The 13,037-nt window shown below is 47.2% G+C and overlaps 1 protein-coding gene and 1 pseudogene across 1 annotated transcript in view; both read right to left on the bottom strand.

Moving 5' to 3' along the window:
- Window positions 1-13,037, bottom strand: part of astn1 (astrotactin 1) — a 3,463,295-nt gene that overhangs the window by 3,098,040 nt on the left and 352,218 nt on the right. The gene's annotated exons all lie outside the window — the stretch shown is intronic.
- Window positions 3,827-4,028, bottom strand: LOC139270036 (U2 spliceosomal RNA; annotated as a pseudogene).

The following is a 13,037-nucleotide window of genomic DNA, read 5'->3' as shown; positions in this document are numbered from 1 at the left end:
AACTAACTGACTAACACTGGAGCAAGTTAAATGGGGAAATTTGTGATTTTTAAGTTACTCCAAAAAATGCTACTTACTCAAAAAAAAAAGGGCAACTCCTGGGGAAATTTGAGCCCATAGACAGGCTAAGTGAGTGGGGAAAAATTTAGCAAGTGGAGTATAATGTGGGAAAATGTGAGGTTATCTACTTTGGCAGAAAAAATAGAAAAGCAAGTTATTATTTATTATTTATACTTGCATTGGAGGCTGTTCAGGGAAGGTTCACTAGGTTGATTCCAGAGATGAGGTGGTTGACTTATGAAGATAGGTTGAGTAAGTTGGGCCTATACACATTGGAGTTCAGAAGAATGAGAGGTGATTGTATTGAAACATATAAGATAATGAGGGGGCTCGACAAGGTGGATGCAGAGAGGATATTTCCACTCATAGGGGAAACTAAAACTGGGGACATAGACTTCGAATAAGGGGTCACTCATTTAAAACTGAGATGAGGAGAAATTTCTTCTCTCAGAGGGTTGTAAATCTATGGAATCCTCTACCCAGAGAGCTGTGGAGACTAGGTCATTGAATATATTTAAGGCAGAGATAAGACTAATTTTTGAGCGATAAGCGAATAAAGGGTTATGGGGAACGGGCAGGGAAGTGGAACTGAGTCCATGATCAGATCAGCCATGATCTTATTGAATTGTGGAGCAGGCTCAAGGGGCCAAATGGCTACTCCTGCTCCTATTTCTTATGTTCTTAAATGGAGAAAAATTGCAAAATGCTGCAGTACAGAGGGAACTGGGACTCCTTGTGCATGAAACACAAAACGTTATTATGCAGGTGCAGCAATTAATCAGGAAGAAAAATGGAATATTGGCCTTTATTGCAAGGGGGATGGAATATAAAAGCAGAGAAGTCCTGCTACAATTGTACAGGGTATTGGTGAGGCCACACCTGGAGTACTGTGTACAGTTTTGGTCTCTCTTTTGAAGGAAGGATATACTTGCATTGGAGGCAGTTCAGAAAACGTTCACTAGGTTGATTCCAGAGATGAGGGGGTTGATTTATGAAGATAGGTTGCGTAGATTGGGCCTGTACTCATTGGAGTTCAGAAGGATGAGAGGTGATCTTATCAAAACATATAAGATAATGAGTGGTCTCGACAAGGTGGATGCAGAGAGGATATTTCCATTCATCGGGGAGACTAGAACTAGGGACTTGGGGCACAAGTTTCCACATGATTTGCGCCTGATTTTTAGGAGCAACTGGTGGAGAATGGACTATCTTAGAAATCGCAATTCTCCACATTTTTTTTTCTGCAGTTCTAGTCAGGTAGACCAGTTCTACTTTAGAACAGAATTTTTTCTTCAAAAGGGGGCGTGTCCGGCCACTGACGCCTGATTTCAAAGTTTCCACAGTGAAAACGTACTCCAAACTAAAGTAGAATGGAGCCAGTGAAGATTTTTGTAGAACTGAAAAAACCTGTTCTACACATTAAAAAATCAGGCGCAGGTTACAAATTAGGCGTCCAGAACGAGGTGGGGGGGGGGGGGAGGGAAGGGAACTCATTAAATTCTACAATAAATCCTTATTTATACTTCTACAAATATTATACAAATAAATCCAACCTGAATAAACATTTATAAGCCAAGAAAAGATTAAATAAACCATCTTCCTACCTGTGTGAAAGTGCTTCAGGCACGGAGAATGCTGCAGCCGTTCGTGCTGAGCGGGAGTGGGAGAGAGAGCGAGAGGGGGAGGGAGAGAGCGGGGAGGTCAGGTCGGATCGGATCCAGTCCGGGAGCGGGAGTTGCGTCCGGGGGGGGGGGGGGGGCAGGGCGGGAGCGCGGGTCGGGTCGGGTCAGTCGGGGGGGGGGGGGGTGGGGAGGCGGGGGAGAGGGTGTCGGGTCTGGTCCGGAGGCGGGGTGGGGAGCGGGTGTCGGGTCTGGTCGGGGGCGGGAGGGGGGAGCAGGAGCTGGCCGTGGGAGGAGCCTTATTCACACAGCCCCAGTGAGGCCATTCGGCCAGGGCTAGGGGCTGCGTGCTTCGGGCCCCTCCCACACAGTTCGGCGCCTGGAGCTACTGCACTTGCGTGCCCACTGTAGCGCGCATGTGCAGAGGTCCCGGCACTGTTTTCAGCGCAGGGACCTGGCTCCGCCCCCCCACCGCTCGTGCTGGCTGCGCCGAGTGCCACAGGACCTGCAAGTAGGTGGAGAATACTGAGGATTTTTTTAGGCGCCGTTTTAGGCGCGAAAAATGGGCGCCCTGCTTGGAGGGGCGCCCGTTTTTTTTCTTGTGGAAACTTGGGCCCATAGTCTCAGAATAAGGTGCTGCCCATTTAAAACTGAGACAAGGAGGAGTTTCTTCTCTCAGAGGACTGTAAATCTATGGAATTCTCTGCCTCAGAGAGCTGTGAAGACTGATTTAAGGCGGAGATAGACAGATTTTTGAGCGATAAGGGAATAAAAGATTATGGGGAACAGGCAGGGAAGTGGAGCTGAGTCCATTATCAGATCAGCTACAATCTTATTAAATAACAGAGCAGGCTCGAGGGGCCAAATGACCTACTCCTGCTCCTATTTCTTATGTTCTTACACTCCAAAAGTACTTCATTGGCTGTAAAGCACTTTGAGAGGTCTGGTGGTCATGAAAGAAAAGAACGAAAGACTTACATTTATACAGGGCTTTTGATGACCATCGGATGACCACACAGAGCAATGTGATAATGAACAAATAAACTGTTTTTATTATGTTAATTGAGGGATAAATATTGGCCAGGACACTGGGAATAACTCCTCTGTTCTTCTTTGAAATAGTGCCATGGGTTCTTTTACAGCCACCTGAGAGAGCAGACATCTGTTTAACGTCAGTTTAATGTCTCATCCGAAAGTCGGGACTTCCGACAGTGCAGCACTCCCTCAGCACTACACTGGAGTGTCAGCCTAGATTTATGTGCTGGAGTGGGATGTGAACCCACAACCTTCTGACTCAGTGGTGACTATGCTATCCACTGAGCCATGGCTGACACTGGCGCTATATAAATGTAAGTCTTTTTTTCTGTCTTTCTGTTACGTTCTATTTTGATTATTTGAGTACCGATTATATCAAGGAAACAGGTTTGGAGGAGATACTGAGCTCAGTGCGAGGAAATGGAATTAACATACTTGCAAAATCAAGTTGGGTTAATGACCATCTCTGCTGGTATTTCGGCTCCCTTGTATTATGTGCCTCCGTATCTCATCCTGTTCAGATTCACCAGTGATGTCATTCATTACTGCTTAAACTAAACTAATTAAGACAAAACAGAAATACAATGCCGAATTGCTCAACAAAAAAAAAAAATCACAAAGCAATTTTTAGAAAGGAATGGTGACTTGTGAAATTGCATCGGACAGGCAACTGAGTCTTTTAAATGTTGGCAATTGCCAATTAAAAGTTAAGGAGGTGCCCCTAGGGGTACAACCCAATGAAACCTGTAAATTAACCAAAAAAATTTGAAGGAAGTTTAACAAATCAAATTAAAATTTGGTTGCCGGGGTGATGAAGCACTCCAGTCCCTCGGGTGCCCACTGGTCACGGAAGGCCTTGAGCGTGCCGGTTGACACCAGACGCTCCATCTCCAGGGGACACCCAGGTGCGAACATAGCTGTGGAAGAGAGGCAGACAGTTGGGTTGAACGATGCCTCCCCCCACCCACCATGACTGGCGGACAGGCAGCTGTTGTTTTTTTTTGAAATTCGTAGCCAATCGTTCCAATTCTTTGTCAAATCACAAACGCCAGAGGTCACCTTGCACACGCCAAGGATCACTCTGCGCCAATGCTCTTAGCCAAAAGGCCTAGAGCCACTGCACCGTTCCTGGAAGTACTGCAATACCAGGTTCGTGCCATGGAGGTGGATGGGTCAAGCCCCCCCACCCACCTCCTGTTTCCAAAAAAGCAAGCATATACCTTCCTGATCCAGGGAGAACCACCCGGAGGTCATGGTGGCTACTCCCCTGTCAGGTCAGTTACGCATGATCTTAGCCAAAAAGCAGGCAGCTGTTGTTATCGCAACTGCTCATTTCCTTCTTACAGGTGCCAATTTAACTTGAAAGGAAGCAACTGAATAAAGAATATCCCAATGATTCCACCCTTCACCAACATGGCCAATGACTGATACGGATTTCCAAATACTGGTTGCACAAATCAAAACTGTAAAAATAGGAAGAATATCATTAGATTAGCCCTAGAAGTGCATTCATGCATGAAGAGTTAAGGGAGGAGGGAGGAGAAAAAGGGACATACATGTAATGTATTTGCTTCATGGGTTCTTTGCTTAAGAATTCCTAGCAACACATTACTAGTATGAACTAGTTGGTTTATTAGCAAAAGGTTTAACAATCACACTGCACATTACCAGCTCATCCGCCAGGCTCTCAACCACCTGCCTCATCATGGATCCCCCGAGCCCAACTGGCTGAGATTTTATTGAGTCTTGTGAACATTACGTGATTGGCTAAGCCACTCCCAACTCAACAGCTCTACAACTATTTGAAATCTAACTTTAAATCAGGTGCCCCCTTTTGACAAGGGCATGAGAATCCATAAATTACAAATTTAAACTTTAACTGAAAGTTAAATCAAATTACAATTTGGTTGCTGGGAGTGCTGATGCACTCCAGTCCCTCCAGAGCCCACCAGTCGTGGAAGGCCGTGAGCATACCGGTAGATCAACAGGTGCATACATTACAATACCGAATGCCAAAACATTTTGGTATTGAACAACTTTCCCTTCTTCCCTCCAGTGATTGTGCTTCTGTATCAGTCTGGAACCACGACTCTGCTTCACGCTCCACTGTGACGTTCGGAGAGTAAGTTTTAAAAGCGATGCTTTCAAGTTTTCTTTTTAAATTTGCAAGAATAAGAGTTTAGAAGTCGGCACTTAAAACATTTGTTTCATATATACCCCTAATGCATCTATTTTTCCTCTTACAAAGGCAGTTTGAAATAAAAACGTGTTAGTTTATTGAAACCTACAGCTTTTACCAGTCCGCCTTCCGCAACGCCTCCGCCCTACCCCCCCCGACACACACCTTCTTCCCAAACAGCTAGCACCACATTATTCTCTAACTGGTCACTATAAGGTTCTTTTTTTGATTTAACTCCAATTTCTCTCTTTTTCCGCCACCCCCTAGATATGGCTCAGCTGGGACTATAAATGATACGCATGTTGAATGCTAGGGTGAATCCATTGTGGCATAGTGGATTCATAGACCAATGTCTTGTGCAACTCAGCAAGCGCTGACAGTGCAGCTTCATTCACATTCCCACTATCCTGATTAACGAATTCTTTACAGATTGTGAACAGGCACCATAACTACTTTTAATTTATGCTCTCTCGTGTTCTGAACTGCTGTTCTCCAAACCCATAATAGGCATCTGATCACAGGTTAACTTCCTATTAATTACCTTGAACAAGAAATTCAAACCAAGGAAATTCCTAAGGAGTAGCAGGCAATTTGTGTCAAAATAACTGTCATGAATGTAACCACAATGTAACACCACTGTATTACTGTATACACTCAACCTAGATGCACACCTTGACCACAAGGGGTGAACTTGTGGGAGACGCTCCTTACCTGATCACACAGGTATAAAAAGGGAGGTTCCACGCAGGGTCATCATCTTTGGAGTCCTGTGAATAAAGAGTTAAGGTCACAGAGTGACCTTGTCCCCAGAATGTGCCTCGTGTGGTTTCATGCTGTAGAGTAAGGACTTTACATTGGCGACGAGAAACGGGAATTCATGACCCACAAGAATGTCCACCGGTAGCACAGAGGAACGGTACTGTGTTGGGGAAGACTGGGACGAATTTGTCGAGAGGCTTCAGCAAAGCTTCGTTACGAAAGAATGGCTGGGGGATGCAGCGGCTGACAAGCGAAGGGCTCATCTTTGACCAGCTGCGGACCAAAGACTTACGCGCTCATGAAGGACTTACTAGCACCCGAAAAGCCGGCAGACAAAACCTTTGAAGAACTTAACAAATTGATCGGGGAGCACCTCAAACCGGCGAGTAGCATACATATGGCCCGTCACAAATTCTACACCCTCCGACGTCATGAAGGACAGAGCATACCGGACTTCGTAGCGGACCTCTGGTGTTTGGCCAGCCTCTGTAAGTTGACAGATGCCTGCAGGGGGGAGATGCTAAGGGACTTCTTTATCGAGGGCATCGGTCATGTGGGAATTTTCCGCAAATTAATTGAGAACAAGGATTTGACCTTGGAAGCGGCGGCGTTGATAGCTCAAACTTTCATGGCGGGGGCGGAAGAGACGAAAATAATATACGCGCGCAATTCTTTCTCTAACGCGGCAATGGATCAGGGAGTCAACATCATCGATGTGACTCAGAGCCCTGCAGGCAGGCAGGGGCAGTCCGACACTCCCCAGGCAGCAATAGACCCCAGAGTAGGATTACAACAGAAACAATGACAGGTTGAATGGACATTCACGCCATCACAGTGGAAAATGCGGCCTGGGATGGGGCCATTGACACCCACTAATAGGGTACTTAAGAGCAGTCGAAGGGACAGTCAGCGTGGAATGCCTGGCCATAGTCCCTTTGTTCCCAACTCATGCTGGAGGTGTGGGGGAAAACACTCAGCTAGATCTTGCAGATTTCAACAGCTTGTCTGCAGGAATTGCAATCTCAGTGGCCACTTAGCTCGAATGTGCAGGAAGCATGCAACCAGACTAATTTATGAGGCAGATGGACCAGAAGAGGGTTCTTTGAGGCAGGATGACTGTTGGGGCAAATCGATGAATGCCGAGGTTCAGCGGGTCCATGTGGCGAATATTCACAGTTCATACACCAAAACTCCACCAATGATGATGAGGGTTTTATTAAACAGTATCCCAGTACGCATGGAGCTGGACACTGGGGCCAGCCAGTCACTCATGGACGTTCAGCAATTTGAGAAGCTATGGCCACTTAAAGCCAGTAGACCCAAATTAACACGTATTGAGACACAATTACGTACTTACACTAAAGAAATCATTCCGGTGCTAGGCAGTTCAATGTTGGCTGTTACACACAATGGGTTAGTGAATCGGCTGCCGCTCTGGATTGTCCCGGGCAATGGTCCCGCACTGTTGGCGAGGAGCTGGTTAGCCGAGATGAACTGGAAATGGGGGTTGTTCACGCAATGTCATCTGTGGAGTGAAGTTCGTGCTCAGAAGTCCTACAACAATTCGATTCACTATTCCAACCTGGCGTCGGGACTTTTAAAGGCACTAAAGTAGTGATACACATCACCCCGGACGGCAGGCAAGTGCAATACAAAGCCAGAGCGGTGCCGTATGTGATGCGGGAAAAGATCGAGAGCGAACTGGACCAGCTGTTGAGAGAGGGCATCATCTTGCCTGTTGAATTCAGCAATTGGGCGAGCCCCATCGTTCCAATTCTAAAAGCGGATGGCTCTGTCAAGATCTGTGGCGACTACAAGGCCACCATCAATCGGTGTCCCTACAAGATCAATACCCGCTCCCGAGAGCGGAAGACCTCTTCGCCACGCTGGCAGGCAGCAAGCTGTTCACCAAGTTGGACCTCACTTCAGCCTATATGACCCATAACTAGCTGACAAATCTAAACTACTGACCACCATCACCACGCACAAGGGACTGTTCGTTTATAACAGCTGCCTGTTTGGCATTCGATCAGCGGCCACGATTTTTCAAAGAAACATGGAAAGCCTGCTTAAATCCATTCCTGGAATGACCAGGGCTGAACTTGTGGGAGACACTCCTTACCTGATCACACAGGTATAAAAAGGGAGGTCCCACACAGGGTCATCGTCTTTGGAGTCCTGTGAATAAAGACTTAAGGTCACAGAGTGACCTTGTCCCCAGAACATGCCTCGTGTGGTTTCATATTGTAGAGTAAGAACTTTATAATAACTGTAATTATCATACAGAGAGAAACAAAAGGATATGTCACCACTTGCTGCCTCTCATGAGACAGGTTAGAAATGTCTTGTCAGAGCCGACAAGGTCGTGACAATAGAGACCATGATGCTGCTAATTGCTTCTGCCTCTTTGAGAAGCCAGATGACTGATGGTGATTGGTGACTGGTGCTGCACAGGACTGGGAAAGATTCAGGAGAGACCACGGTTCAACCATTATGGTGCAATGCTAGGCTTGAACTTGAGCAGACCAGCCTCAGAACATAGTTTACAACACCGATATCAGTCTTGTGTTCATACTCTATTTGTTGTTACAGCTCACAGGGCATTAGGACCCTGCGGGAGCTATTCACAGTTGCTGTATTCATTCTGGTTCATGCCGTTTGGGGACTCCATTTTGGATTGTTGTATAAAGCAATTGGTTTAAGTTACTTTTCTCAGGGCTCAGTTTGTCAGTTATTCTACATACACAACATAATTAATCAACGAGGAAGACTCAAATTAACCTTCCTACACCCGCGCCCACACCCCCCCACCCCCACCTTTCCTCTGCACACCCAAGGACCCACCAATTCCGTCGCCGAGATGGATAAAATGTTTTTCTACCTACATCATGGCGAGTAGGTTAGACGGCGACAACGTAACACCAGCTCGCCGCTGTGTAATACTTATTCACTGCCTCAGCACCGAAGGCCAACGCATCTTTGGCCAAATCGAAGAAATGAAGTCCTACGACAAAATGGTAAGCATCCTAGAGAACTATTTTGGGCCAAAGAAAAGTATCGTGATGGAGAGATACCAATTTCATAAAGGGGGCAAGGGAACGGTGAACCAATCAAACAGTACATCATTTCATTAACTGAACTGGCTGCTACGTGTAACTTTGGAGCACTCACCAAGGAAGTGATCAGGGATCAAATTATTGAGAAAACAATGATCGCCCGCATTTGGGAACGCTTGCTAATGGAGGCTGGTAAATTGATATTAGACAAAGCAACTAATTTGGCCATCGAAATCGAATCAGCACTTTCGGATTCAAAAGCAATCAGATCCCCTGCTCTCCCTGTGCAGCAGACTGCAGCTACAGCCCATGTGAAAGCGTTTGTCCAAAGCGGAAATCACAGCAGCCACCCACTATGGATCGCGGGCTTAACTTCCACTGTTTTATCAGTGTGGACAAATCACACTCAGCAAAGAATCCTAACTGCCCTGCACATGGGAAGAAATGCTCTGCATGTGGTAAAATAAATCATTTTGCTTTTGTCTGTCACTCATCGCAGCATGTTGGACAACCCCGATAGTGATGAACCCAGTATGGTTTACACCATTAGTGACATTTCGCACATCGGTGCAGGCAAATTCAAGGACTGTGATGTAAACATTGACGGCATGCCCTGCTGCCTCCTCATTGACCTTGGAGCCAAAGTCTCCATATTGAGCGAGGCTGTGTACAAAATCCACTTCACGCACTGTCAACTGCAGCCCGCAACTTCCACTCTAGATGCGTAATCCGACTCCAAAATTGAGGTACTTGGGGTCATAGCTGTCCCGATATACTACAAGGACATAACATTGGAGAACTTTTCCTTTCATGTCGCGAAGGGACGAAGCCTCATGGGTGTTGACCTTTTTGACAAGCTTGGGTTCAAAGTTTACGACCCAACAGGCACATCTATGTACAAGGTGGACGTTGACAAGCAGTATCCCTCAATCTTTACACGGTTTGGAGTGGCAGCAAAATTCTGCCATCGTCCCCGCGTTGAGCCTTCCATCAAACCAGTTACGCAGCGACTTCGCCGTCTCCCATTCGTGGTTCGTGACCAAGTATCCGCAGAATTAACGTGACTCGAATCTCAGAGAATCATTGAGAGCATTGACTCCTCACCCTGGATCTCGAACTTAGTCATTGCTTGCCGTTAAAATGGAGAGATCTGTCTATGCATTAACTTGAAAGAGGTCAGCAAGGCCATCATCCCCGACAAGTACCCTCTTCCTACCATCGACGAACTGTCTTCAGAATTCCACAGCTCAACAGTTTTTATGAAACTCGACATGTGCGGCAGTTACCTGCAAATGCCCCTCGCGGAGGACAGCAAACCGCTCACGGCATTCACGATGCATGATGGTCTGTATCAGTATTGACGCATGCCCTACGGACTATCTTCTGCATCAAGTGCATTTCAGAAGATTGTCACTACTATGCTAGCAGGCATAGAGGAAGCCCTCAATCTGCTTGACGATATCGTCATCCATGGACGGACAATGGAAGAACATGACCAGCGACTTCACACAGTTATGGTTAGACTTGCTACACATAACATTACACTTAATATTGATAAGTGGACATTCGCTGCTGGAGAAATAAACTTTCTGGGCTACAGAGTCACAGCACAAGGTGTCATGCCGATATTTGACAACATTGACGTGATCCAGCGAATCCAGGAGGCTACCAACATCAAAGAATGATCATCATTCCTCGGCACTTACAACTTCTATCTGAAGTTCATCCCGCACTACGTGCATATTGCCGAATCACTTCGCAAGTTGCTGCACAAGGACATCCCTTGGGAATGGACAGATTCCCAGGCTCAGGCATTCAACACGCTTAATGAAAAAATCACATCCCCTCCTATCCTCACGCACTTTGATCCGAATGCCACTGCGTACGTCACCACAGATGCATCAGGCACGGCCATGGGTGCTGTGCTCTCACAATGGATTGACAGCCTGGAACGCCCAAGTCGCCTTCACCTCTCTCACGCTCTCGTCTGCAGAATGTAAATACTCGACAGGGTAACACGAAGCACTCGCTTGCATCTACGCATGTGAACACTGGCACATCTAACTCTGGAAATTTACCCTCTGTATGGATCACCAAGCGTTAACTATGCTACTGGCTATAACTGAATCTGGGCACAGACTACTATGAATGGTTAGATCACCTTCATCAGTGTAACTTTGATGTGCAGTACATCGCTGGCATAGCTGACATGCTCAGCCGCTTGACACCTGCTTTGGACTCCGGTGCTGACTTGTTCACAGATGACGCCACATATATCACGTCAATCATCACTCAGTCCATCAGAAACCTTGTGTCCTGCGACGAACTCAAAACCGAATCACAGGGTGATGCTTTGCTCCAGCACATGTGCCTCTTCCTCCAGATGGAGTGGCCTAAGCAAATTCCAGAAGAGCTAAAAACATTCCACAGACGTTGCAATGAATTTTCCATTTGGAATGATGGCTGCCTAGCTCGTGGTGATAGAGCAGTAATTTCCAAGTTGCTTCAACAGCGCGTTCTCTCATTGGCACACAATGGACACCCTGGCATTGTCCGCATGAAGCAGAGATGTCGCAGTTCAGTATGGTGGCCTGGGATTGACACTTGCATCGAGGAGTTCATCTCACACTGTGAAGCATGCAGTCTGGGCCAAAAAGCCACAAACATCCGACTGTTGTGTCCTTAGATGCTCTAGTAATGCCTCCACGAGGCAATGTGTTGTACTTGAACTGTAGTGACCTTAGTCCTTTATTAGTTAACTCCAGAATGAGGATCACACCTGTTGGTCTGCCTTTTATAGTAGGCCAGGCACACCTGTACAGGTAACCTACAAGTCTCCCACTGCTGTGCCCTCTGGTGGCACACCTTGTAGTAGTACCAACAGTAGCCATGTAAAATACATGACATCACTCCCTCCTGAGTCTTTAGTGCAAATCGCCTCTGCATTGACTGTGCTCTGGGCTTAGCTCTATGTGAGCTCTGTCTGGTTGACACTTGGCAAGTCACTTCAATCTTGGGTGAGTGGTTGGTGCAGTAGCGTGCTGGTGGTTGCTGTTTGTGTGTGTGTCCCTGACCAGTCCATTCTTCCCCCCCCCGCCTCCCCCACACTGATTATGGCAGAGGCTCCTAGCATTCACGTTCAGGAAAATGGGTTTTGCATTGTTTTTGTGGTTCTGTGGTGTGACAAGTACTTTAGATGCCTTATCAATGCAGTGACCGGTGTGTGAGGACAATCTAGTTCTGGAGCAGCTGGGTTGTGTCCCTGCAGTTTGGTGGTGGCTCAGTGCCCAGTGCTGGAAGTGGGAACTCGGTTGCCTCGCGTAGCCTGCTCTCGGGGCTGTTGACGTGGTCCCTAGCGTCGGGCCGGTTCACAGATGACTGTGACCTCCCTGTTCTTTCTTTGCGCCCTGGGTCACAGCTGTTCTCTGAGGAGCTGTTGTGTCGCCGTGCACAGGAAACTGCTGACTCGCTGGCCTGAGCGTCGTTTGGTTTGGGATCCTGGCTGGTGCCTGTTTCGTTTGAGGGAACTGTGGCGGGTGACCCTACATCTACGAGTATGGCCTTGGTGGTGATGGGGTCTGCTCCTTCAGGCTCGTGGCAGTTGGTGCCATCGGGTGCCTGAGAGGTGGAACTGATCAGGGGCAGGGTATCAATACCGGTGCCCTTGCCCTGCTGAGGTCGCTTGCTCTGCAGCTCGTGTGTGTCGGCTGTTTGTGGCCACACTTCATGGTGCATGACTCTGGTCCCCAGGACATAGAAACATAGAAACATAGAAACATAGAAAATAGGTGCAGGAGTAGGCCATTCGGCCCTTCTAGCCTGCACCGCCATTCAATGAGTTCATGGCTGAACATACAACTTCAGTACCCCATTCCTGCTTTCTCACCATACCCCTTGATTCCCCCAGTAGTAAGGACTACATTTAACTCCTTTTTGAATATATTTAGTGAATTGGCCTCAACAACTTTCTGTGGTAGAGAATTCCACAGGTTCACCACTCTCTGGGTGAAGAAATTCCTCCTCATCTCAGTCCTAAATGGCTTCCCCCTTATCCTTAGACTGTGTCCCCTGGTTCTGGACTTCCCCAACATTGGGAACATTCTTCCTGCATCTAACCTGTCTAACCCCGTCAGAATTTTAAACGTTTCTATGAGGTCCCCTCTCATTCTTCTGAACTCCAGTGAATACAAGCCCAGTTGATCCAGTCTTTCTTGATAGGTCAGTCCCGCCATCCCGGGAATCAGTCTGGTGAACCTTCGCTGCACTCCCTCAATAGCAAGAATGTCCTTCCTCAGGTTAGTAGACCAAAACTGTACACAATACTCCAGG

This window comes from Pristiophorus japonicus, chromosome 8 (genome assembly GCF_044704955.1).
Source record: "Pristiophorus japonicus isolate sPriJap1 chromosome 8, sPriJap1.hap1, whole genome shotgun sequence".
Classification (NCBI taxonomy): domain Eukaryota; kingdom Metazoa; phylum Chordata; class Chondrichthyes; family Pristiophoridae; genus Pristiophorus; species Pristiophorus japonicus.
The sequence above is the reverse complement of the archived record's forward strand: the minus strand, read 5'-3'. Positions and strand labels throughout refer to the sequence as shown.